This window comes from Mobula hypostoma, chromosome 1 (assembly GCF_963921235.1).
Source record: "Mobula hypostoma chromosome 1, sMobHyp1.1, whole genome shotgun sequence".
Taxonomy (NCBI): Eukaryota; Metazoa; Chordata; class Chondrichthyes; order Myliobatiformes; family Myliobatidae; genus Mobula; species Mobula hypostoma.
In genome coordinates, this window is record NC_086097.1 from 7,069,570 (window position 1) to 7,097,477 (window position 27,908).

The following is a 27,908-nucleotide window of genomic DNA, read 5'->3' on the forward strand; positions in this document are numbered from 1 at the left end:
GATTTCTGAACCAACAATAAATTCATGTACACTATTTTTTTGAAAAAAAGAAAGAAAGAAAGAAGGAAAAAAGAACCCCTACTAACTAAAACAAAAAAACTCCTGCTAACAAAAAAAAACTGAAAAAAAAACCCATTGGGAGCACAACCCCGGAGCTATACGCCATACAAGCTTCCATAAAAGGAAAACGTCAATCCGCCAACTGAAATCCATTTAAACAAGAATCAGAAGGAAACTATCTTAATTAATTCAAATCAGCTGTTTTAACACTTTATTTTGTTTCTTCTTATTATTGATATATTGTTTAGCTTTGTTAATCAGTTATTTGGTAATTTAATTTCTCATTGTACATGTTGACATGTTGACTTGATTACTTTAATGTATTTTTTTTGTTGATCTTCAACAATAATTAATAAAAAAGATTTAAAAATGAAAATGAAATTCATGTGCACTACCTCACTATTTTGATTTCTTTTTTGCTTTACTTGTTTCAGTTAAGTTTTTAGATATATTTTATTGTAATTTATATTTTTTATTATATATTGCAATGTACTACTGTTGCAAAACAACAAATTTCATGACTGTATACAATATTGTGCAAAAGTCTTAGACCCATATACATAGCTAGTAATTGCCACCGTAGAGCAGAGTGAGTTTGTAAATCTGGCGGTAGCAAAGGATGTTGGGAATAGTGGGGGTGGAGCACTATGGAAGGGGTGTAGGACAGGTGGCAGAGGAAGAGTGCCAGGGGTAGGAGGTGGTGCAGGTGCAGACACACCCAGTCCTAAGACACCAGGCTTGATTCTAACAATTTGTTTACTGATCATTACAGAATGTCTCCCTGGTGCATCCTACTCCCACCTCTCTCCCTTCTCCTTTTCCAAACATGATTTTCCTCTCCCTACCCCCTTCCCACTCTCAGCCCACAAAAGAGACCGAGATCAGAATCAGGTTTATGTCATGAGTGTGTTTTTTTTCTTTTGTGGCAGCAGTACACTACAATACATAAAATTACTACAGTAGTGTGCAAAATTCTTAGGCACCCTAGCTATACATATTTGCCTAAGACTTGTGTCACCTTGGTGATTGTATGTCACCTAGAACATGCCCTCTTCTCAATGCACAGCAGACTGAACACACACATTCAACATTTTAGGAACAGCTTCATCCTCTCCACCATTACATTTCTGAATGCACAATGATCCCATATACACTACCTCACGATTTTCTTTCCAATTTTTTGCTCTTTGCACTACTGAAATATATTTCTTAATGTAATTTATAGTTTTTATCATTATGTATTGCACTATATGCTGCCACAATACAACAAATTTCACAACAAACACCACTGAGCTTAAACCTGATTCTGAGTCAAATAGTCAGGCTGGTTTGGTCATTGTATCAGTGTCATACAGCACTGCAGAACAGAAACAGGCCCTTCAGCCTATCTAGTCTGAGCCGAACAATAATTCTGCATAGTACTATTGACCTGCACCTGAACCATAACCCTCCTTACCATTGTTGTCCGTGTACTTATCCAAATTTCTCTTAAATGGTGAAATCAAGCCTACATGGGAAGAAGGAAAGGAACAGGCGAGAGAGCGGAAAGCACCAGAGAGACATTCTGTAATGATCAATGAACCAATTGTTTGGAATCATGTAACCTTAACTGGTGTCTCAGGCCTGGGTGTGTCTGTATGCATGGCACCTCCCTGCCCCTGGCACTCCTTCTCTGCCACCTGTTCCACACCTCTCTTGCAGCGCCTCATCCTCATCATTCCCACTGTCCTTTGCCCCTGCCAGATTTACAAACTCGCTCTCCACTCCATGTTGACAAATTCATATATATATACTTATTTTGCACAGTGCTGTTTCCTTGGAGGTCAAGCTCTTTGCAGACAGTTAAGCACATCAGAAGTGGACCTACTGTTATAGTTTACAAAATCCTACCTCTAATTTACATGCAAGAATCCACAAGAAGGAAAAGGACAATAATTGAATTAAATTAGGGTGAGTTTTCCTGATCCTTCTCCAACCCTGGATGGAATCCAATGGGAGTAATTTGAATGAAATTTCACCACTGTGTACCCGGTGGGATCTGTACCCCCACTGCTTCTTCATTCATTCTTTCAAACAAGGTAAAATTAAAAGCCCAACTCATAAACACAAGAGATTCTGCAGATGCTGGAAATTCAGAGCAACACACACAAAATACTGGAGGAACTCAGCAGGTCAGGCAGCATCCTGATGGAAGATCTCAGTCTGAACCATTGACTGTGTATTCATTTCCGTAGATGCTGCCTGTCCTACTGAGTTCCTCCAGCATTTTGTGTGCGTTGCATACAATAAAAAACAATTTATTTTCTGTTAGGTAACAACAGCTGGAGTTAACAGTAGACTTCAGGAAATACTGATAGGAAATTTAATTGCCAGTGTGACTTGCTAAGTTTTATTTGACCACACTTGGAGTTACCCTGTGAAAAATTCAGTGATGTTCACAATTAATTTTCCTTGTTTAATTATTTTGAGCATTTATAATGATCAATTAGGAAGAATGGAAGACTTTAAAGTGTTGACAGGTATATTTATTAAATCTTGGATGGATCCTAATTATAATGTGACTTCAAATATACAAGCAAAATCTAATGAAGAAGATGTGACTGAGTATATGAGGAAATTATTGGAATATTAAATTGTGTTTCTAATACACCGAAAGATTATGTGAAGATGCTACCTTCAGAAGTAAATTAATTTTCGAAATTGGACGTACAGTAATAACATACTACTAACTTAAATGCCTTTCATCTCAGGATTTGGTTTGAGGCCAACTTAGGTTCAGAAGATGAAAGTGTTCTCTCTCTGCTGCTAATAATAAATTGGCACTCTTATTCAGGGGCCACAGGGTGGGTTGAGTTCAGGCTGGAAAAACTCACACTGATTGAGTAACAGAGCACTTTTTGAGGTTGAAGGTAAAACTCAATGCAGAGGGAACATTACATGAGACACATCCCACAACAGAACTTAAGTTACTCAAAGTTAACACTGCATAGAGAAGGCAAGAAAATATTCCATTTCCTGAAATTATCCTGGAAAAGAAAAGCTATTAGAGGATATTGCGACTTTTGGGGCAAGAGCAGTATAATAGAAAGACCTTTCATTTTGATTTGATGACAGCAAAACAGTTTTGTATCTATACTTGGTGAAATAACTTAAATAAAATGAGATTACTCATTTCAGGTCATCAAAGTTACAAAAGTTACCCCAAATTACCGTGGCACAGTAGAGCAGTGGTTATAGTGCCAGCGAGCCAGGCTCCATTACCGCTGCTGCCAGTACGGAATTTGTACGGGCTCGTTCGGCTGGAAGGACCTCTTTACCGTGCTGTATCTCTAAATAAATAAATACTCAGTCTGAGTCCAGTTATTAGAAGCCATTAGCCCAATTAAGCACAAATTGGCACCAAATCAGCACTTTCGTCGGGAAATTTCACAGGCACCAGTGTAGGGGTAGGGGTGGAAATGTCATCTGGGCATTAGAAAAGCCTTCTATCAAGAATGAGATTAAGGAGTATGTTTGATGCAGGGTAAACTAATGAATCGCCAGTCACTCAAAGCATAGAACTCCAGTACCCATCACCACATACTCACACCGCACTGTGTCCGAATTTTTGATAAATAAAAGGTGACAGAGAGGAAATGAAGAGTCAGGAACAAAGAAGTTTAGTAGTCATAGTCATAGTCATAATCGTACTTTATTAATCCAGGGGGAGATTGGTTTTCGTTACAGTTGCTCCAAAAATAATAAATAGTAATAGAACCATAAATAGTTAAATAGTAATATGTAAATTATGCCAGTAAATTATGAAATAAGTCCAGGACCAGCCTATTGGCTCAGGGTGTCTGACCCTCCAAGGGAGGAGTTGTAAAGTTTGATGGCCACAGGCAGGAATGACTTCCTATGACGCTCTGTGCTGCATCTCGATGGAATGAGTCTCTGGCTGAATGTACTCCTGTGCCCAACCAGTACATTATGTAGTGGATGGGAGACATTGACCAGGATGGCATGCAACTTAGACAGCATCCTGTTTTCAGACACCACCGTGAGAGAGTCCAGTTCCATCCCCATAACATCACTGGCCTTACGAATGAGTTTGTTGATTCTGTTGGTGTCTGCCACCCTCAGCCTGCTGCCCCAACACACAACAGCAAACATGATAGCACTGGCCACCACAGACTAGTAGAACATACTCAGCATCGTCCGGCAGATGTTAAAGGGCCACGGTCTCCTCAGGAAATAGAGACAGCTCTGGCCCTTCTTGTAAACAGCCTCAGTGTTCTTTGACCAGTCCAGTTTATTGTCAATTCGTATCCCCAGGTACAAATACACTATTACATCAATGAAATCGTTAGTGACTACAGTGAGATATACAATATTATGAGGGGCATAAACAGGGTAGATTCAAGTGGACTTTGTGCTATATTAGATATTAAAAAATGGAACACATACCATCACCGAGAGCATCTTCACATCAGCCAGTACTGTCTGGTTTGGTGCATCATCCTCTTGCAAAGGTCACTGGCTGCCATCTGGCATTACCACAAGACTTATATGTGTCCAAGACAGAGAAATGGCCAGGAAAAAATTATCGTGGATACTACCCACTTTGCAAACTGCCTTTTTCAAAAGGTCCCTTCGGGAAAGTGCTATAGGGCTATTAAACAAAATTTCACACCATCTTAAAAGTATCTTCCCCAAGCAATTAATCAGATCAACCATTCTAGTTATTGAATTGAATTGACTTTACACCACCCCATCTACTACCCCCCACCACTGCACTGTACTGTAATCACTTTAAGTCGGTACTTCGTAAATACATGAGAATATTTATCTATTTATGCATTTTTTTTTCTATATCCATACTTCTAACTTTATTTTGTATTAATTTTTATTCTTTTTGATTGTTGAATGTTGTTTTAGTTGCATGTCACAGCAGAGAAAGTTTCTAATACATGCAAATGGATCTGGCCAATAAAAGATAATCCTTGACACATTTAAAACAAAGATTTTCCAGAGACACCTGAGTGGGATTTTTTTTATATCTCAATGGTTGGAATCTGGAATTCTTTAAACTGATGGTGGAGGAAGAGATTCTCACAATGGGAGAGCACTTGAATTACCAAGGTATAGGACGGGAACAGACCAAGTGCCAGCGTATAGGGATTCGTATAGATGCCTAATCTATTCTCTTCCCATCCTTACCATTCTGCATTAGCTTCCCCTATCTTTTAGAGTTGATTTTAAAGTTCTCTCACTTGTTTTTAAAGCTCTCAATGGTCTGGGACAAGAATACATCATAGCTCTCAGGCCTTCATCTGCCGGTCCCTTAAATTTAAACAATCTTCCTCAAAAGATAATTAGCACATCAGCTTTTCTGAACTGCGCTCCTAAACAGTGGAACTAAATACCTAAAACTTTAAGGGATGCAGATTGTCCACTTTAAAGGACAGCTCAAAACCTACAGTATTTATTTAAACTTGCTTTTAACTGACATCTTTTTGTCTTTTATTTTCATGTTTGCACCTTATCCCATTGTAAAACACTTTGAACTACATCGTCTGTACAGAACGTGTGCTAAAAATAAGTTATTATTCTAGTATTTTTATTTCAGATCTCAAGCTGGTAAAACCTGAGGTACGGGCATAGCCAAGCACAATCATTTCTCAATTGTAAGAACTTTCAGACTATTCTAGTGGTGTTTAGCGTTGTGGCTCTCTAAAGATTTACACAAATATTGCTGTGTAGGCCAAATTATTTAATGCTATTGTGTAGTAACTTTGAGATGCTACCAATTGTAGATATTACTATTGGTGCAATGTATACCCTGTTCATGTTCCATCATTATTATTATTATTGTTGTTGTTATTATTAATAGCTGGGTGGATGAGGCCTGTTTCTGTGGTGACTGAATAACACACTGAAGAGATAACTCAGAGATAGGAGAGCAGCTGATGGAAACTGACTTTGACAGTAACAGTGGCATTACAATCATTTGCTCATATTGACTTATGACTTGGAATAAGGCCATTCAGCCAAACAAGTCTAGGCTGGCTCCCAGAGGATACACATAGATCTCATTCCACTCCTATTTTCCAGTAACCTATTTTCTCACACATGTCCACCAACTCCCTTTGGGTTTCCTGCCAACCACTTGCACAACAGCTGCTATCAATGGCATGGTGAATTAACTCATTATAAGAGTGATTGGCAGGAAACTCAGGGAGATTTGATGGGTTTATGAGAGAAAATAGCCTACTATGGCTGGTAGGAAACCAATGCACCGAGGGAACTCATGTGGTGACAGAAAAAGTACATAAATTCTACCTAGACAGCACCTGACGTTAGGATTGAACCACTGAAGCTGTGAGGGAGCAACACTTTGCAGTGCCAAAGTGCCACCCTATGCCAGCTGCCATTCATTCTGCCTGATAGCTTTTGTCGATGTGTTAGGTTTTACAGTAAATTCAGTATTTCTGTGGTCTGGGATTTGTGAGGCCTTTCAAGTCTAAGTATAGTGAAGAAGATTGTAGTGGTTTGATCGTTACTTTATTAGTTACAGTAGTGGAACTCGGCATGGTCTTCCACTGCTATAGCCTGTCCACTTCAAGGTTCTACATGTTGTCTGTTCAGAGATGCTCTTCTGCACACCACTGTTGTAACGTGAGATTATCTGAGTTACTCTTGCCTTCTTGTCAACTTGAATCACTCTGCTAATTCTCCTCTGAATTCTCTCATTAATAAGGCATTTTAGCCTGCAGTATACTATAGTGTCAGCTTTTAGGAGAGAAAACTTGACAGACATACTGGTCAGTACCGAATTACATGCAGTCCTAAACTTCGGGGTGTGGAGGAGAAACGGTAAGGTATGCAAACAGTTAAGAACATCAGAAAGTATACACAACAGAGCCCACAGAACTGCCACTCACTGGACTTTGTTTCACTTTTTTTTTGCATAATTCTCTGTAAACTAGCGCAGGGGATCCCAACCTTTTTTTATGCCATCATTCCATGGTCAAAGTCACTTAGATCACATTTTTTACCCATTCTGTCATTTGATCTGAACAACAACTGAACCTCTTGACATGTCTGCATGCTTTTATGCACTGAGTTGTTGATACATGATTGGCTGATTAGATACTTGCAATCATACAGGTGTACCAAGTAAAGTGGCCACTCAGTGTATGTATATATCAATCCTGTTCGCAACTGAATTGATACCATCTGTATTATGTACAAGGTATTTCGAATTATAATTTATTCTCTTTCAATTTAACTCCTACTCCCGCATTACTCTAAACACCCATCAGCAAGGACGCAGCGTGACATCCACACCAGGACCACCAGACTCAATACACTTATTTTCCCTAAGCAGAAAAGCTGATCGACACCTCCACCCACTAACCCACCCCTCCACATCCCCAATCATCACTCCATTATAATTTCATATCAGTCACTCCTGTGTCCTGAGCTCTGCGGCCCTCTGCAACGAGCTGTGGAGTGTTGGGCTTCTAGGTTTCTCAAGCATCTGTGTTTACTAATTGTTGTTTTAATGGAGCTGTTAAACCCTTGTGCTCCCTGTTGGATCTTGTCAACTTAATAGTGACTGGCATGGGTTTTCCACATTCTGTGATTATTTAAAGTGGAGTCCTGTTTACCACTCCCTGTGGGGTCCTGTGTGTTGAGAATGTTTGTCTTGTGCTATCGCTCGGTCATGCCACCAACGTTCAGTTTGAATTGCTATGTAAAACCTCTTGTTTCTGCCTCTACATGGGAGCCTGCCATTCATCCACACCTGGGTTCAGTTGAAACAAGCGCTCATTATTATGATACTTCTGTGCCTGGCTTCACCTTATGGACAATCTATGTATATTTATGTTAATTGTACTTTTGTATTTTTTTTCTTATTGTGTTTCTCTGTGCCACATCAGATCTGGAGTAACAATTATTTTGTTCTCCTTTAGAAATGTGTACTGGAAATGACATTAAACAATCTTGAAGTTTGAACTTGGTTATTTGTTTACTGCTATAGCAAAGGTGTAAAAATCACAGAAGGTGAGAAGGCAATGTTGCTGCTGAAAGATTGTCTAACATCGCAGATGATGGCAGTGGGATGCAGGCTGTTCACGTCTTACAGTAGGCAGACCATCTAACTAGTAAAGTTTCTCATACTCTATGTATGACTTATCATCATCATTGTGTGCAGTGTCATTTGACGTGTGCATTCATGGTCCCAAGACCATGATTGTTCTTGGCAAATTTGCCTACCAAAGTGGTTTGCCATTGCTATCTTCTGGGCGGTGTCTTTACAAGACAGGTGACCCCAGCCATTATCAATACTCTTCAGAGACTGTCTGCCTGGCATCAGTGTTTGAATACCCAGGGCTTGTGATATGCACCAAATGCTCATACGGCCATCCACCACTTGTTCCCATGGCTTCACTTTACCCTGATTGGTGGGGGTGGGGCAGGGCTGGGGGTGCTAAGGAGCTGCTACACTTTGCACAAGGGTGACCTTTAGGCTAGCAGAGAGAAGGAGCACCTTATACCTCCTTTGGTAGACATGTATCTCCACCCCACCACACATGTATAAGTAGGTCCATGCTAAGGAATAGCAGCAACCTATTCCATTTTATAAATCAAAGTTCAAAAATGTTCTAAGCTCAAAGTAAATTTGTTATGAAAATACATCTATGGCACTGTATGCCACCCTGAGATTCATTTTCTTGGGGGCATTCACAATAAATAGAAGCTATGAAAAACCTCACAGGACAGAGACCGACAAATAACCAATGTGCAAAGACTGTGCAAATACAAAAAGAAAAAAAATATTATAATACTAAATAAGCATTGAGAACACCAGTTGTAGTCTTTTAAGAATGAGTCCATAGGTAGTGGAATCCGTTCACTGTTGAACTATTAAAGTTCTTAGTTTTCTTAAAGTTTAGCATGTAGGGTATCAGATACCAACTCACCCAGTTAGTGGAAAAACAGGAAAGGCTTGTAAATTATATTAAAATGTAGTTGAACAATCTAGCTTTGTACACAGACACCCAAATTGTCGCCTTATGTTACACGGTGATGTATCCGAAGGAGGTGTTTACTGAAATTTCTGAAGGTAACAGATACAATTTTTTACAGGTTTCTGTGAACTAAGATTATTTTTTAGGATTGTTTAAGATTTCCAGTATACAAGTGTAAAGGAGAACGTATAATTGTTACTCCGGATCCGATGCAGCACAAAATTACACAAAAAGATATAGAACACAATTAAAAAAAAACATAATAAATATAATTACGTAAGATAGCTTATATATGTAGACTGATTGTATGTGATTAAGTGACGCTAGATACTGGAGTGTCTGTACAGAAGGTGGCGGACAGAAAGGTTAAGTTATGACGTTGGAATGGGCCCAATATCTTCAGCTCTGGGAAACGTTGGAAGAAATCGGAAAAGCACTTGGTGCTCTCCACGTCTCGCCCGGAGAGCGCGAAGTGAGGCGCTGTGCAGTTGGCAGCCACTCTCACCGAGTCAAGAGAGATACCGTGAGCATGCAGCCAGTAACCGCCGCCAAGCCGAGATAAGACGCTGACAGGACAGAAAGCAGGATTGACGGGGAGTGTAGGAGTTGGTCACTGCTCGAGATTTAACGTGCCACGTTAACAGATCTCTCAACCCCGAAACAGACCAAAAAAAGTAGAAACCTGTGATGACATAATAGTTGAAAGGAGGGAGCTTTCAGTACGTGCCGAATTCACGAATAAACAAGTCAATAGTGTTTGGAGAGGAAACAAGCATTTCTATACAGTGTCCACACAATAATCATCAGAGTCGTACACACTGGCGGGTTTGTTGTCAATAGAATACTCTACGTGTTAGGAGACCTCACACATCAACGAGAGAGAGCGTGTGACATATAAAGTTGTATCCCGCCGGCGCCTTCCTTAAAATCCCAGTGTCACCCAGTGATCTCCCTCAAGGCTGGAATACCTCTGTATATCTTTCCACAGATTGACTGCAACAAACCAATCTGTTATTTAATCATAAAGGGAGTTCAAGAAATGTGTTTACATCTCAATATTTGTGTCCCACTTTAAGACGAGAAAACGGTTCTTGCCCTTTTATCATTTGTTTTAAAACGAAAACGAGCCAATTATAGTGAATAGTGGGGCATTAAACTGCATTTTAAACCACTATTGTACCAATGCAGTTATCACAGACATCTCTCTGCGCATGGGGCGGGTATGATTGTCACTGAACAAGATTCAAGATTCAAGATTATTTAATATAATTTCCAGTACACAAATGTAAAGGAGAACGAAATAATCGATACTCCGTATCCAATACAGCACAAAAAAAACACAATAAGATTTAAAAATCACAACATAAAGCGTAATAAATGTATATACATAGATTGAATTATTTTAATAAAACTATCCTGAATAAGGCAAGGGTTCCGAAGACGGGTAAGTGATCAAACTTGCATCTATTCGTTAAATACTTGAGTGATTCTGCATTCCGATTCTTTAATTTGGTGTAAAAGTGGACAAATAAGAATTCTTTTTTTGTATATGCATCTTCCATGATTGCAAAATGCGAACTGGTCTGGTCTCGATTCTTGAAATAGACAACACAAGCAGATTAGTTATTTGCCTAGCGTCAAGTTAAATTTCGAATCGCTCTAGATCTGAAAGCTGAACATCTTTATTTTGCATTTTACATCAAAACACCGCATACAGTGAATTCTGTCAGGAGAGAACCACTTCCTTCCCGTTGTCGTGTCTGTCGTTTCTAGTTATAAATCTGCATTTCTGAAACGTGTTTGTTTTAGACAGGCAGCGAAAGGGAGTCGGTTTATTTATTTTCCGCCCGCCAGGGAGTCAGTGTCTTTTTCCGCTCTTCTCGCGGCGCACATCATTTTTCTAAATTAGTTCACCGCTTGTCCCGATAGCCAAGTCTGATCACGCTAGCTGCCCTGGAACTGTTTTCCCTGATAGACAGCCTATTCGGCCCGTCCAGCCTGCTACGGCGTTTCTTTTTATAGCTTAAACAGCCACTCGCCGTCCACTTAAATACACCTATCACTCGTAGCAAGTGCCAGATTCTCACCACTTTTTGGGTAGGAGCCTTGTTCGCTTTAACCGTGATCATCCTCGGGTTTTGGGACCTTAATTTTCGACTGCCCCACCGTAGAGAGATGGTATCTACGCCCACCTGGTGCGAGTTCAAAGCTCCGTCTCTGGAAAGAAAGCGCCGGGGGCAGTTCACTTTTTTTTTACACGGGAGTTCACACTTCTCCGGCGATTGAGAAGTTCATTTGGTTTGGAACGAGTCTTGACTGCAAGATCAGCTCTCGAGCTTTGCCGCGCAACGAACCCTTCCAACAACTGAAAATTGTCCCTATTGGATAAAAGATCAAATTGGCGAGGGACTCAGGGCCGGGGTAGGGGTAGGGGTAGGGGTAGGGATAGGGGTGGGGGTGGGGTGGGTTGTAAGTAGATAGCGACCAGAATTCGTGCTCTTTGCTTATTTACTTTTCCTCTCCTATTTACTGTTCGCCTACCAGACACTCGGGAGCTGTAATAAAGACATTTCTTTCAGCCTTTACTTCCCCTGGATCTAAAAGGCTTAACCGTCGTCAAAAAAAAAACGCAACCGCGAAAAAAGGACAGATTTTTTTAATTGAAACTTTTTTTTAATCGGATCGATTTGAGGACTGTTTTACAGCGGACAATTCAGTAAACAATAAACAACTCTGATAGTTTTAAGATTCCCTCTACTTTGTAGACCTGCTCTATGTAAAAACACTTATCAAATTTATTTCGGATGACAGGCTTGTCTAAGCAGCTTTTACTTGTATTGTTCTGTTGTCGAGTGTCTTCGCCGCCGAAAGGTAGTTTTGATTTGCTTTTCGTGGCGGATTTATACGGGGTTAAGCATTGAAATCTGAATTAAGGGAAAACGAGGTTTCTCAGGTGAAACTCAACCATCCTGTTAAAGGGTCTCGGCCCGTTTCAGTTGACTGTTTATTCATTTCCCTAGATGCCGCCTGACCCGTGAGCTCCTCTCGCATTTTGTACGTGTTTCTCAGTTGAAAACTGGGGGTTCAGGAGGGAGCGCCGCGTTGGGTAAGTATCTGTGAAAACTCCCTCTCTTTCTTTTTCCAACACGTGAGTGAAGTATCCCAACCGATAAACACCATGTATATGTTTGCCACGGTCGCGATTGCAGATCGTGAAAGCGATACTAAAGAATTGGAATAGATGGCCATTGTGAAAATCTTTCGGCGCGGCCGAAATGGAGGGCATCGATAAGCAGAGAGGCAATTAAGAGAGAAAACATCCACGAAAAGATAGGGCGCTTAAGAAAACAGCGAAGGAGCTAATTGTCAACACGTTTGGCTAGAATTCATGAAACACTGAAGGAGCAGTTAAAACATGTAGCGTAGTTGGGAAAAAATCAGCGAAATCGTGCGCTTAATCTTGTGATCCGAAAGTGCAAATAAACCCGAAAGTTTGATTAGAAAAGTGTACAGAACGCGTTCGCCTTCCCTGCGTTTAAAGTGAACGTAGTTTAACAACCAGCTGCCCGATTTCAGAGTAACTTGGCTTAATACTTTTTTTCTTATGAATGTAGGTTACGCTCGCAGTTTCATCCACAAAGACTGGTAATCCAAGACCCCCCTCTGCCTTTTTAACGAATTTACAACTTGGGACCATTTACGAGACCAACACCTACCTCAATTCTGGCCGCTTCTGCACTCGCCAGTCACACAGAGAACCATTTTACTCCGCTGAGGAGGACAACCTGTTGAATTCTTGGGAACTCAAGTTTAAGCAGTCCTGTACTCCTGAGTCTGAAATATGAAAACGCCCACTTGCTGATCTCACCGGCTCCTGAACGTAATTTAACTCTTCCCGGCCATTCGCTGAGCGCGGCGTGTTTAGATTTTGGTGCTGAATTCGCAGGTGGAGTCGCGTTACTGCGTTGAGAATGTTTTAGTTCGATGTTAAAAAAAAAGACAGCGTTGTACCTTAAAGCACGTAAGGAGAAATCGCCTATGTTAGAATAATCATCACAAATCCCCTTTCTCTCCCTCTGGTCAGTAAACATTGCACAATAGTCCTGATGAAAGTGCTCGGCTCCAACCATCAAATAGTCATTCTTTTCCATAGATGCTGTTTGACCTGCTGAGTTCCTCCAGCATTTTGTGTGTACTACAAGAATTTGTAAGTGCGCGTTGGCAGCTTACAAGCCGGGTCATTTAAAGCAACTTTAAACATTCGACTACTGCCTTAGCATTGTGAGAGTGTGTTCGCTTTGGTGGGTGGGGGGTGGCAGGCGCGAAGCATTCTTCAACTCTGTTCAGACTCTGGAGGAGAGGTGCAGGAAAGAGTGGGGCTGCTGTATCCCAGGGAGAGAAATTCTCACCTGATGTGAATGAAAGGTGACACGCTCGCTCAATTGGACTGACGCCAGATGTCAAGCCAAGCATGTTTGGCACTTAGTTGACTCTCTTTGCTTCTTAAAAGTACTTCAGTGGCTGTTAACCACTTCGGCATTACGCGAACACACGCCTTTCTTTTTCCTGCGCCTCGCTACTTGATCTCACTTTTTTTTTGGTTTCAGTGTTTTGTCAGTTTCCTTTTTGGAAGCCAGTGGTTCATTCTGCTAACTTGGTTCTTTTTTTCGTACCGACAAAAAGGAACAGCTGTTAATCTGCTTGGAAATCAACAGATTAACAACTACATTAAAATAACACTCTCACAAAAAAAAACTGTGTGAGGGAAGAGCTCTACCAGAGAAAAATAAATCCCATAATATCCCTGGAATGGCCTCAAGCCATTTTATGGAAGTAGCCGTTTCTACAGCACGGAAATAAGCCCTTGACTCATCTCGTCTGTGCCAAATATTAATCAGCCTACTCCCATTGACCTGCACCCGGACCTCAAACCCCACCCATCCATGTACCTATCTAGACTTCTCTTCAAACCCTCATCCACCACTCGCGCTGGAAGCTGGTTCCACAATCTCACCATGCTCCGAGTGAAAAAGTTCCCCCTCATATTTCACTTAAACAAACCCTTAACCTACAACCTCTGTCAGTCCCATCCAACCTCAGCGGAAAAAGCCTGCTTGCACTTACCCTATCTATACCCCTCGTAATGTTGTGTACCTCCGTCAAATCTCCCCTCTTTTTGTGTCAGTCTGTCTAGATGCACTGACCATCAACGGAACATCAGCAGCCAACAGTGGAACATCCGTCCTGATACAGAGTTTCGGCCTGAAATACGTGGGTGGCATGGTAGGGTAGTGGTTAGCACAATGCTTTACAGTGCAGGTGATCCAGTTCAATTCCTGGCCTTGCCACTTTCTCCCCGTTATCATGTGGACGGGTTTCCGGGTGCTCGGCTTTCCTCCCATATTCCAAAGGCGGACCAGTTAGTAGGTTAGTTGTGTACTGTAAGTCCTCCCACCAGGTGCAGTTCGGAGGTCCAGAAGGGCCTATTGCAGCTCAATACGTAGTTAAATAAATGTCTACTGTTTCTTCCACAGATGCTGCTCGAGCCATGGAGTTCCTCCAGATTCCAGTGTCGGGCATCTCGAATGGGTCAAGAGTGGCGCATGAGTAATAAAGGAGGTGGAATTGCTACCGCTCTGATGTCACACATAATACCTGACTTCAGGTGAGAGGTCTTTGGTAGATGCCAGAAAACATGAAGTGATATACTTTGAACGCATTTCTACTTGTGTTTTTCTGCTGTATTTTCATTGTTCAATGCACACGCTGGATTTCTCTACGCACTGAATCTGGATGTAGTCCACATTATTCCGCGTCTGGTAATCATGAGGTAAGGCGTATCATCCTGGAAATGCTCAGAATGCCAGTTAGCATCTGCCCAATGAGAAGCAGAGTTAATGTTTCAAACTATGTTTTGTATGAACTTGGAAAAAATAAAGTAATCTTAAAGTTGCAAAGACTGTTGGAGGCTAGGTCAAGAAATCCAGTAACTAAGACTACAAGACACAAAGTTCAAAGTAAATTTTATTATCAGTATACAGTACATAATGTCAGCACATACAACTCTGAGATACATTTTGCAAATCTGTAGAATAATGGGGTCAATGAAAGATCAAGTGAAGAGCTGAAGACAACAAATGTGCAATGCAAATATAAATAAATAGTAATAAATAACAAGAGCATGAAATAACAAGATAAAGAGTCCTTAAAATGAGATCTTTGGCATGGGAACATCTCAATGGATGGGCAAGTGAGTGTAGTTATCCCCTTTTGTTCAAGAGCTTGATGGTCGAGGGGTTGTAACCATTCTTGAACCTGTGGTGCAAGTCCTGAGGGTCGTGTGCCTTCTACCTGATAGCAGCAGCAAGAAAAATGCATGGCCTAGACCGTGAGGAACTCTGACGATGGATGCTGCTTTCCTACGACAGCGTTTCACGTAGATGTGTTTAATGATTGTACTGGGTTGTATCCATTACATTCTGTGGGATTTTTCTATTCACAGCCATTGGTGTTTCCATAGCAGGCTGTAATGCAGCCAGTCAGTACACCCTCCACCACACATCTATAGAAGTTTGTCAAAGTTCCTGATGTCATGCCTTATCTCTGCAGACAGGAGCAGAACTAGGCCACTCTGCCCATTGAGTCTGCTCTGCTATTCCAGCATAGTTGATTCATTAACACTTTCAACACAATTTCCTTGCCTTCTTTCAATAACTTTTGATTAAGTTCAAATGGAAGCATCATCATCGTCATTTACTGTGTGGGTTTCTTCCAGGTGCTCCAGTTTCCTCCCACAGTCCAAAGATGTACGTTTGCTAGGTTAATAGGGCATTGTAAATTGTCCTGTAATTCGGCTAAGAATAAATCAGGGGATTTCTGGGTGGTGTGGCTTGAAGGGCTGTAAGTACCTATTCCATGCTGTTTCTTAATAAATTTTTAAACATGTGCCCTGTCATATTTACGTGGATGATCATGATCTTGCCCATGACCATCATTGTTCTTGGAAAATTTTTCTACAGAAGTGGTTTGCCATTGCTATCTTCTGGGCAGTGTCTTTACAAGCCAGGTGGCCCTAGGTTTTATCAATACTCTTCAGAGATTTTCTGCCAGGTGTCACTGGTCACATAACCAGGATTTGTGATGTACACCGGCTGCTCATACGACCGTCCACCATCTGCTCCCATGGCTTCACGTGACCCTGATCAGGGTGTGAGGCTAAGCAGATGCTACGCCTTGCCCAAGGGTGATCTGCAGGTTAGCAGAGGGAAGGAATACCTTACACTTTATTTGGTAGAGACATATCTCCACTCCGCCACCCAAATGGAAGACATGAGTGATAAGCTGACAAAAGAAAGATAGAACTACGTGAAAGAGAATGGTACAGATTCAGTGATTAATAAAAAGTAACTTTGGAGGAGATGTATGTATTTTGTATATGAAAATGCTGAGAAACTGAAATTAAAACAGTAAATAAAATTATAATAATATTAAATTTATAGAGCACTTTTCATACAGATTATGTAGTTCAAAGTGCTTTACAATGGGATAAAGTTAAAACATGAAAATAAAAGACAGAAATATATTAGTCAAAAGGGAGGTTAAATAAATAAGTTTTGAGCTGGCATTTAAAAGTGCTGGAAACACTCAGCAGGTCAGACCTCATTCTCGAAAAGAAGAACAGAGTTATCATTTCATGCTGATGACCTTTCATCCAGCAGGGTGGCATGCAGGGCTGGATTTAGTGGGGCCAGGGCCCCTGGGCTGAAGACCCTGATGGGCCCCTGCCGACACCGTAAAATGTTGCTGTACCAACCAAAAAAAGGCAAGAACAAGAGCAAAGGTTGTACTGGTCTAAATATCAATGCTGTGGACCAAGTCATTGGTTTAGTACAATACACAGGCTATAAACTTACAGACCTTAAGAGGGAGGACAGAAAGTAATGCAGATTCTTAGTTTGAAGGACAGCATCTAAAGCACTCAAAAATTGACCTAGGCTTAGTTGGCTTAGTAAAGTTATGAGGGAGACGAAGTATGATGTACCCAATCTTAAATCTTTATTTAGCTATTGCTGCACAGACCATAGGCCTTATTTCTCAAACAACGCCAAAGCATTTTTATCTAGGTATTTTTCTCAGCTGTGTGTTCTGAGAATGTAAAATGGAAATGAGAGACAAAAAGGCCAAGAGAGATGGCACTATGGCAAACTAGGAAACTTGACAATACTCCAACAATCTTTTTGAAAAATGAGATCTAGCACATACTAACCTATTGCTGCACTGTGTGGCTTGCAGAGTAAAGAGCACTTATTACTTACTAGGTTTGTAAACAGTCAACTATTAGCCTATTGCCACAAAAATAGGAACAGCACTGACACACAAGCCTAGATATTTACAAAGTCAGATGCTAGTTTTTCAAAATTAAAGCCTAGTTCTTCTGGATTTCTTCACAGCAAAGTCCTTGATCAGATCACTAAAATCCAGTGTCTGAACAAGATCACTTTCAAGTGACATCAGAGTAAGATGATTCAGCCTGTCCTGTCCCATTGTGGATCTGAGCCTGTTCTTCACTAGCTTGAGCTTGGAGAAAGATCACTCACCACTTGCATTTGTGACAGGGAGAGTCAAGTCAAGCCTCAAAGCAATGCTTACATTTGGGAAGATGACCTGCAAGTTTTTTTCTTTGAGGAAGCATTAAAGCTCTGTAGCGGATGAAATATTTTTGCCACTTACAAATTCCCTGAAATGGACAATCTCCTCCACAAAGTCTAACTCCAGGTCAGCTGAGTATCTGCTTTGGAGATCAGATGCTCTCTTGCGCAAATCTTGTACAGAGGGAGAATGGATATTGATTAGGATGCCAAAGTGTGTTGTTAAGGTAATTATATGATGCAAATCTGCAATCAATTTCTGCAAGTAATCTATCCATCACAACCAAAAAAAACAGTAGCTGAGAATTTTTCTCTGGCTGTGAAGCCAACATCAGGTGTTGTTGACTCACCCAGAAAGGCTTTACATTTTCTTTGTTGTTGGGTGTCTTCTTTGTACACTTGTGAGACTGTTGGAGACATAGTTTTAGCTTGGGTTTCAAAAGTATCAAATTGATCACGCAGGCTTGCTATGTATCCCCATAGTGATCTCACCAAATCCCCAGTATTACACAGGTCTAGATTTACAGCTTGCATTGCAACACTTGCACTTTCAAAGCGCTGATGAATGCAATGCCACAATTTGCTCAGAAAAGCTATATCAAGCTTGTCCATTTTTTACCTCTAGAATGCCCATGTAGTTGCCATTATCAGGCCTGCCAAATAGGTCACTGGAGCCTCGGATAGCCAGTCCCCTCTTGACCAAAAACTTCACAACCACCACCACTCTTCTCAATACGTCGGTCCAGTAGACACACTCTGATTTGAACTGTTTTTGCAGTTCTGTATCTATTCTTCCGCTGTCAGATGCCAGTGTAATGTAGGTCAGTATCGTTTTCCTGTGGTGTTCGCTATTTTCATGCTCTCCTATGCGCTCAGCGGCATGTTTCCAGTCGCTAAAGCCAGATTCGAAGATGGACTGACAGTTACCATCACTGAAGATGCGGCATGCAAAACAAAACACACAGCCGGTGGAAGGGGAATATAAGAGCCATTACCTTGACATGTACTCACCATTTACAAGCTTGCATTTGAAGTGAAATTTGGAGGAAAAAATCGTCTCTGCTGTTTGTATACTCATTCCAAAGCTTTGATATCCACATCCTTATTCTGGCAGGACTCCGGCCCTTTCTTAGCCCAGTACGCTCGGACTGAATCATCTAACGTTTCCTTTCCCCAGCGAGCAGGATCAGTGCTGTAAGGATCCTCAGTAGCGGTAACATTAACATTAATGGCGGCCCGACTTTGTTGTTCGGAGGCCTCTGTGGTTGTGAATCCCAAAGTCATGCTCTCTGCCTCTTCAACGTTAGCTGCTGACCTGGCAAGGACGGTGGTCTTGTGCTAACGCTGGTGTTAGCACTAGCTGTTGAACAAGTCTCCATTTGTCCACCGGTCTCAGACTGTGAAAAGAGCAATGGTACTGCTGCATCATTGAGAACAGGTTTTAAAAATTCTGTCACTTGCAATGTCTTTTTTAATGCTTCTTTCTCACGGTCCTCTTTTTCTTGTTTCTTTTTTCTTCTCTGTGCTCCACTCTCATATTTTTCTTTGTCCGCCATGATGATAGCTCCCTATTTTGGGCCCCTCTGTAGCTCTGGCCCCCTGGGCTGCAGCCCAGCCTAGCCCTACCTAGAGTCCGGCCCTGGTGGCATGGTAGCATGGTGGTTAGCACAAGGATTTATATTACCGGCAACCTGCAATCACTTCTCACTGCTGTCTATAAGGAGTTTGTATGTTCTCCCTGTGACCATGTAGGTTTCCTCCAGGTGCTCCAGTTTCCCGCCACAGTCCAAAGATGTACTGGTTGGTAGGTTAATTGGTCATTGTGAATTGTTCTGTAATTGGGCTAGGGTTAAATTGGTGGTTTGCTCGAAGGGGCGGAAGGGCCTATTCCGCACTGTATCTCAATAAATAAAAATATAATTTAAAAAGTTGAATAGGACAGAATGAATAAACAGGCAGCGTAGAATGCAAACAGGCAGTGAAATGTTGCTATGTCCAAGTTTCAACCAATAGGACGATGGAATGAATGGAGTTAAATACTCACAATGAAATAATCGTTTGCTGGCACATGCATATTCATGAGCGCAATTGCCGTATTTGCTGTGCTGCTAAATCCGTGGTTGTGACAAATCATGTCTGTGCGACTAAGTACAGCTCTAGCGCCATATTTATGTTTTCTGAACGTGGTGGCCCATGATGTTGTGCTGAATTATTTAAGATAATGATGCCTAATTAATCTGATATCTCCTGCCTAGCTATTATTCATACCCCATCTTTTCTTGCACATTTACTTGCCTATCTAAAAGCCGTTTAAGCTTTCAGTCGACACTCCACCATTGTCACGATGTATGCTGGTTATGTTGGAACCCAAATGGGGAGGAAAGTCAGATTCCAATGTAGAAACGGCAACCAGAATTTATTCGTGAGAATTCCAGTATTACATTGCTGGCTCGGCTGAGTGACACCACAGGATGTAACGTGCTCCAAACTAGGACCCCTCTATTAGTGCTCATCGGGCATCCACTTAAGTAATGCAAGTAACATGGAATCATCAAACCTTTCAAAAAAAAATTAACAAGTCTGAACAGAAAGCAGCAGATGCCCAGATTACAATAAGCGAATTGCTTGAGATAAAAACACAAGGAACTGAAAACGATTATCAACTCACATTAAATGACAATTAACCAATTCAAGTGCAGTAAAAACCTCTGACCCAATGCTCTCTTGCTCCTACACAGGCCCGAAGAGCTCATTACAACCATTCATGCCTAGCCGATTTCCTGTAGTAATTTCATGACATGTATCTCTGTATGGGCTGTGTCTATTGCAACCAGTACAATACAAAGGCAGACTTTAAGGCTCACACGGGGGATGTGACTGGGAAATCATTGGGTATATTTAAAGCGGAGGTTGTTAGGTTCTTGATTAGACAGGGCATTAAAGGTTACGGGGAGAACGTAGGAGAATGGGGTTGAGAGGGAATATAAATTAGCCATGATGGAATGGCAGAGCAAATTTGATGGGCTGAATGGCCTAATTCTGCTCCTATTTCTTAGGATCTTATGGGAAGTAGTGTGACAAGCCAACATATTGATGCATTAATAGTTAAATAAATTAGCAATGAATATGTACAGATAATTCAATAACAAAGATGAAATTAAAATAAACCTGACAGAAAATATATCAATGTTTACAACCTAGGGTCTATGATGTCATTTTCTTAAGTCTTGTTTAAATATCACAATGTCCCTACCCATTCATGGATATCTGCAGTCAGATTTGATCTTTGCATAATAAAATGAGCAATATCTATTCAGTATCAACATACATCTCTTCCAACAAAGTTAATAGACAATCAATTGACTTGGATCAAAGTCAATATTGTCCCCTGATTCTGAAGACTTTATCTGATCAAGATAAATGTGTTTGGAGTAGGTGTTGTGCTTTTAGGTGATTATCTGTAGTTTGGATGGGGGAATCTTTATTGCAGAGATAAAGATTGGTGATCTGCCAAACAGACGGCAATGAAGGATGGGAGAAGGCGTGGCTAAAGGTAAAGGGAATTACATAGCAAAGGAAGATGCAGTTCACCAGTAAAATACCTCCACCTTACACAGCATGAGTATTGATCATAGAAGTGCTTGTGCTTGTCAGAGAAGGTACCAAAGGAGACACACCGTGTGAGGACAACAGCAGTTCTTTGTGCTTAAGAAACTGCTGAAATGTTCTACTTTCTTTTGATCTTGGCCTACACTTTCCATGATGTTGTTAGCATGATGTATTTACCAAATTCAAATACATCACGCCCTTTGTACACTCAGTGTTCCCTTTATTAGGTCCCTCCACCTGGTCTTCATGGAACTTCATGGTGTTCTGCTGCTGTACCCATTCACTTCGCAGCTCGGTGTGTTGTGCGTTCAGAAATGTTCTTCTACACAGCACTGTTATTCTCATATTCCTGTCAGCTTGGGAACCAGTCTGGCCATTCATCTTTGAACTCTCCCATGAACAGGGCATTTTATAGAACTGCCACTCACTGGATGTTTGCACCATTCTCTATAAATACTAGAGGCTGTTGTGTGTGAAAATCCCAGGAGATGAGATGCTCAAGCCATAAGACCATAAGATAGAGGAGCAGAAGTGGGCCATTCGGCCCATCGAGTCTGCTCCGCCATTCAATTATTGGATGATCCAATTCTTCCAGTCATCCCCACAACCCTGCCTTCTCCCCATACCCTTTGATACCCTGGCTAATCAAGAACCTATCTATCTCTGCCTTAAATACACCCAGTGACTTGGCCCCCACAGCCACTCGTGGCAACAAATTCCACAGATTTACCACCCTCTGACTGAAGTAATTTCTCCGCATCTCAGTTCTAAATGGACGTCCTTCAATCCTGAAGTTGTGCCCCGTTGTCCTAGACTCCTCTACCATGGGAAATAACTTTGCCTTATCTAATCTGTTCTGGCCTTTTCCCATTCAGAAAGTTTCTATGAGATCCCCCCTCATTTTCCTGAACTCCAGGGAATATAGCCCAAGAGCTGACAGACATTCCTCATACAGTAACCCTTTCATTCCTGGATGAAGGAACCCTGTGTGGCATCAAGAACCATTCCAAAGTCACATAGATCACATTTCTCTCCCATTCTGATGTGTGTTGTGAGCAACAGCTGAGTCTCTTGACCATCTCCGCATCCTTTTATGCAATGAGTTGCTGTCATATGACAGGCTGATTGAATATTTACATTGATGAGCAGATGTACGTGTGTACCTAATAAAGTGGCTACTAAGCATATATATACAGTAAACAAGAACATTAAGATTATAAGCAAGAATAGGACATCTGATAATTGAGACTGGTCCATCAACCATTAACATCATGGCTGATTTTCTACCCCAATTCCGTTTTCCTGCACAATCCATTAATATCCATTATTCTATCAATTTCGATCTTGAATGAACCCAGTGATTGAGCAGCCTTCCAGGTTAAAGAACCCAAATACTACTGCCTGCTGATTGAAGAAATTGCTTTTCATCTCTGTCTGAAATGAGCTGCCTCTTATATATCTCCCCAGGAAAAAGCATCTTCCTCACACTAACTTTATCGAGTCCTGTAGCAATTTTGCAAGTTTTAATAAGATCTCCTCTCATTCCATTGAGTGCAGACAATTTAATCCTATTTGCCATGACAGTAATCAGTCTAGTAATTCTTTCCTTGCACTTTTTAAATGGCAAAGGCCTGATTTTAATAGTATTACATGGCTCTTTAAGTACATTGGACATCTTGACAACTCATAGTGTACAATCTAACTTTACAGGTCTTCAAAGAAAATCAGTTTAAAAAACTACAATGACATGCACTTTGGGATCATTAGCAAAATTGTTTGAGTGCTCTCTGGGAAATGAACTTCCAGTTTTCCGACATCATTTGTTATTAACTGCTAGTGAAATGGAAACTCCTGAAATTCAGCTGCAGTGCCATCACCAAGCTGTGCAATCTGAAGTTCAAAATTGAAAGTAAATTTATTACTAATATACATACATGTCACTATATACTGTACAACCCTAGGTTTGTTTTCATTTTCTTGCAGGCATCCACAGTTAATATAAGAAACACAATTAACAGGGGTTCCTGACCTTTTATAGGCCATGGACCCCTACAATTATCCAAGGAGTTCGTGGACCCCAAGAGGAACCCTAATAGGACGGATAACAACCAATGTGCAAAAACTATGCAAATACAAAACAAGGGAAGAAACGAAGTAATAGTAATAAATAAATAGCAATAAATATCGAGAAAAATTGTTTTTGAGTGCTAGAAAATGAGTCCATAGGTTCTGGAAACAGTTCAGTGATGGGGTGAGTGAAGTTGAGTGAAGTTATCCCCTCTTGTTCGAGAGCCTGATGGTTGAGGGTTAAAAACTGTTCCTGAACCTGGTGGTGTAGGTCCTGAGGCTCCTGTACCTCATTCCTGATGACAGCAGTGAGAAGAGAGCATAGCCTGGGTAACATACAAAAATTGCTGGAGGAGCTCAGCGGGCCAGGCAGCATCAATGGGAAAAATTACGGTTGACGTTTCAAGCCGAGACCCTTCGGCACGACTGGAGAGAAAAATCCTGGGTGGTGGTTGTCCTTGATGATGAATGCTGCTTTCCTGCAACTGTGTTCCGTGTAGATGTGTTCTATAGTGGGTAGGGTTTTACAGGTGATGGACTGGGCTGCATCCACTGCTTCAATGTCACTGACGGTAACAAGTGCAAGGAGAAAGCTCACTTTTAAATAAAAATTTACAGGTGAAGACAGGAATATACACATACAATTACAGTAAGAGCTAATATTTAATTTAAAAACTTTAATTAAAGAAAGCAATACCCTGCCCCATTCCTTTCTAATCCTGATGAAGGATCTCGACCTAAAATGTCGATTGTTTATTCCCTGACCGTAGAAGCTGCTTGACTTGCTGAGTTCCTCCAGCATTTTGAGTGTGCTGCTCTGTATTTCCAGCATCCATGGAATGTCTTCTGCAAATAATATTCTAATACAGTTTTAAAGGAATTAAAACTGAAACATAATCTTCGCAGAGCCAGAGAGTTTGTTAAGCAGTGCACAACATTACTACACTGCCCCATACAACAAAGTGGAATAGTTTGAGGGCAGTTTTCAGTGAGTACAGATCATGCATTCCTGAAGTTGTTGTCAATTCTCTGATTTCAGGAGATTACACTTGAGAGGGGTGAAAACAGCACGCCCTGTGGAAGAGCAGAGAATTAGAGTAACTTCTGGATTTTCATGTTTGACCACATGTGTAAATTCCCAAGGTTGTTCTCAGTTTCAGGTGTAATAGCCGCAGGCAGTTTCATTGGTAACATCTAGGCTGATTAATGGTTCATGTCAGGTGGAGAGGGGAGAGACAGTGTAAGTTAATTTGTTAAGGTGATCTCACCTGTACTCTGATGAATACATCAATTAGAGAGTTACTGCAGAGTAAAGAATTCTTACCCCTTGGCAATAAAGTGAACGAATAGACCAAGATCAACTAAGTTTGTGATATTAATTAAACTTTTTTAATACAATTGATAATGGCTGGGGTCACCCGTCTTGAAAAGACACTGCCCAGAAGAAGACAATGGCAAACTGCTCCTGTAGAAAAAATTGCCAAGAACAAACATGGTCATGGAACGACCATGATCGCCCTCATCATATGACATGGCACATAATGATAATGATGGGTGTGATAAGATGGACCCTTGATCTCACAATCCAACTTGTTACAAGATCATAAGATATAGCACAGAATTAGGTGATGGCACATAGGTTTATTTTTTAAGGTTTATTCTTGATATCCTAGCAGCACTTTATAAAAATATGCTGATTTATCAGATAAATAATATTGAGGTTGAGAGAGCTCAGAGATTCAAGTTACTAGTTGTGAAGTTACTGTAGCTTGTCCTGGTCCAACCACGTAGATGTTATATCCAAGAAGCTCACCAACTCTTCTCCATCCTCAGAAGGCTAAAGAAATTTGGCATATCCCCATCGACCCTTACTAATTTTTATCAGTGTATTGTAAAACGATTTTGCCCACTTAATGGGTTGGTAAAGCAACTGTTCTCACATGACTGCAAGAAACTGCAGAGAGCTGTGGACACAGGTCAGCACATCAGACCAGCCTCTCCTCCGTAGTCTCTGTCTGTGCTTCTTGTTGAATCAGTAAAGCAGCCAGCATATTCAAAGTCCCGTCCACCCGGGATGTTCTCTCTTCTCCTCGCTCCCATTCGAAGATACAACAGCTTGAAATCACTTACCATCAGTCTCAAGGACAGCTTCTACCCCACTATGGTAAGACTATTAAATAGTTCCCTAGTACAATAAATTGGACTTTTGATCTCACGATCTACCTGGTTCTGATCTTGCACCTTATTGTTTACCTGCACTGCACTTTCTATGAAACTGTTATATTTTATTTCATACTGTTATTGTTTTACTGTGATTTACATCAATGCACGGTGCAATGATCTGCTCTGTATGAATAGGATTCAAGGTGATTCATGTGAAAATAATAAACCAATTCCAATAGCAAAACATAAATTTTCGTCTCCGTCAGGGGTTCCCAACCTGGGGTCCATGGATCCCTTGGTTAATGGTGATGAAAAAGGTTGGGAACACCAATCTCCATCAACCATGATGGAATGGCAGAACAGACTCAATGGGCCGAGTGGCCTGAAATCTGCTCCTATGTTTAATAGTCTTATGATCTTATTATTTGCAAAGAAAGTTAATACACTGTTATCGTTTAAAGTTATGCACTGACACAATAGGTAAGGGCATTCCTGAAATAAAAGGTTGGCAAATTCAGCACATAGACTCTCCGGGGTGGCAAGGTGGGAATATATCTCTACCAAAGGAGGTGTAATGTGCTCCTTCCCTCTGCTAGCCTAAAGGTGACCCTTGGCCAAGGTGTAATACCTGCTTAAACCCCCAGTCAGGGTCACATGAAGCCATGGGAGCAGATGGATGGTTGTATGAGCAGATGGTGCATATCACAAGTCCTGGTTATGTGACACTGTCTGTGCATAATGTGATTGACAGGAAATGATAAAGTAGTGGTGTTTGAGGGTGTTTGTTGGTGGATTAGTGGGTGGAGGTGTTGATCATTCTTGCTGCTTGGGGAAAGTAACTGTTTTTGAGACTGGTGGTCCTTGGGTGGATGTTACATAGTCTCCTCCCTGATGGGACTGGGACAAACAGTCTATGATCAGGATGGGTGGGATCCTTCATGATATTGCGAGCCTTTTTTCTCTGGCATCTTTCTTTATATATGTCCTTGTGATTGTACTGCAAGTTCTGTTGACTTGGCTTCATGATCAAATAGCCGCCTACTTCATTGTCCTTGAAGTATGATGACGAGAGCAATGGATGATAGTTTCTGAAAGTACACCAAAAGTAATTCAGTTCAGCAAACTGTTAATTGAAAAAAGAAGTTTCATAAAACACTTGCATAAATCAGTCAGTGTATTTTTCAAAACACTTCTCAATACAGTTTGTGAGTTAGGAAAGTCTGAATAATTACTTTTATTATATGGTGCTTGAAGATTATCTAGCTGGAAGCTATGCTACTTAATAATTATGAAGGTTCATGATTGCTTAAGTATTCAAGATACAGTACTGTGCAAATGTCTTAGGCACATATATATAGCTAGTGTGTCTAAGACTTTTGCACAGTGCTGTACTTGTCAACGTGGAGTGGAGGGCAAGTTCGTAAATCTGGCAGAAGTAAAGGATGTTAGGAATGGCAGGGGTGGAGCGCCAAGGGAGGGGTGTGGAACAGATGGCAGAGAAAGAGTGCCAGGGATGGGCGTGGAGTGAGTACAGACAGAGCCAGCCCTGAGACATTAGGCAAGGTCATTTGATTGCAAACAATTGGTTTATTGATCATTACAGAAGGTCTCTCTGGTGCTTCCCACTCCCTTCCCTCTCCCTTTCCCTTTTCCCAAACATGATTCCCTTCTCCCTACCCCCTTCCCACTCTCAGCCCACAAAAGAGACTCATATCTATATCTGATTTATCATCACTCACATAGGTCATGAAATTTGCTTTTTTTTCCAATTCAGTTCAATGTTAATTGTCATTCATCCGTACATGAATACTCATGAATACAGGTAAATGAAAGAGTGTTACTCTGGGGTCAAGGTGCAAAGCACAGTACCACCAGTCACACACAGCACAAAACACACAGAAGATAACAAGCGCACGTGGTATCACAATCACGCAGTAAGAGACCAAAACTCAATCCAAGTCAATCAACGGTCAACCAGAATACAGCCCGTCTCCCACTGAGCGAACACTGGGGGGCAGCACTGATTCCATCCTGGACGTCACTCCACACCGCCCCTGGTGGAATGCGCCAGTTATAACACTCCTGTTGTTGTGGAAACAGTATAGAGGAATACATAAACTTACCACAGTACTGTGCAAAAATCTAAGGCACCCTAGCTATATATATGTGGTTAAGACTTTTACATAGTACAGTGTGTACTTCAGAAGGCCTGTGTGGCTTTAATACATTTGAAAGTCAAGCAAGCTTTTCTGTGTCTGAGAACCCAACCTTAAAGTTGATGTTGTATATTTGGATTTTCAGAAGGCCTTTGACAAGGTGCCACACATGAGGCTACTTAACAAGA

The 27,908-nt window shown here is 41.2% G+C and overlaps 1 protein-coding gene and 1 long non-coding RNA gene across 5 annotated transcripts in view; one reads left to right on the forward strand and one right to left on the reverse strand.

The window, feature by feature from the left end:
- Positions 1 to 12,892, reverse strand: part of si:dkey-87k14.1 (leucine-rich repeat transmembrane protein FLRT2) — a 116,449-nt gene extending 103,557 nt beyond the window's left edge. For both annotated transcript variants that reach the window (XM_063043521.1, XM_063043530.1), the window contains exon 1: positions 12,794 to 12,892. The gene's annotated coding sequence lies outside the window, so the exon portion shown is untranslated. The remainder of the gene's footprint in view (positions 1 to 12,793) is intronic.
- Positions 12,096 to 27,908, forward strand: part of LOC134344185 (uncharacterized) — a 132,052-nt gene continuing 116,239 nt past the window's right edge. For 2 of the 3 annotated variants that reach the window (XR_010017385.1, XR_010017384.1), the window contains exons 1-2: positions 12,096 to 12,183; positions 14,612 to 14,742. This is a non-coding gene — a long non-coding RNA (uncharacterized LOC134344185). Of the gene's footprint in view, positions 12,184 to 14,611; positions 14,743 to 23,372; positions 23,474 to 27,908 lie in introns of those variants that run through there. The other variant, XR_010017386.1, reaches the window with a different exon arrangement.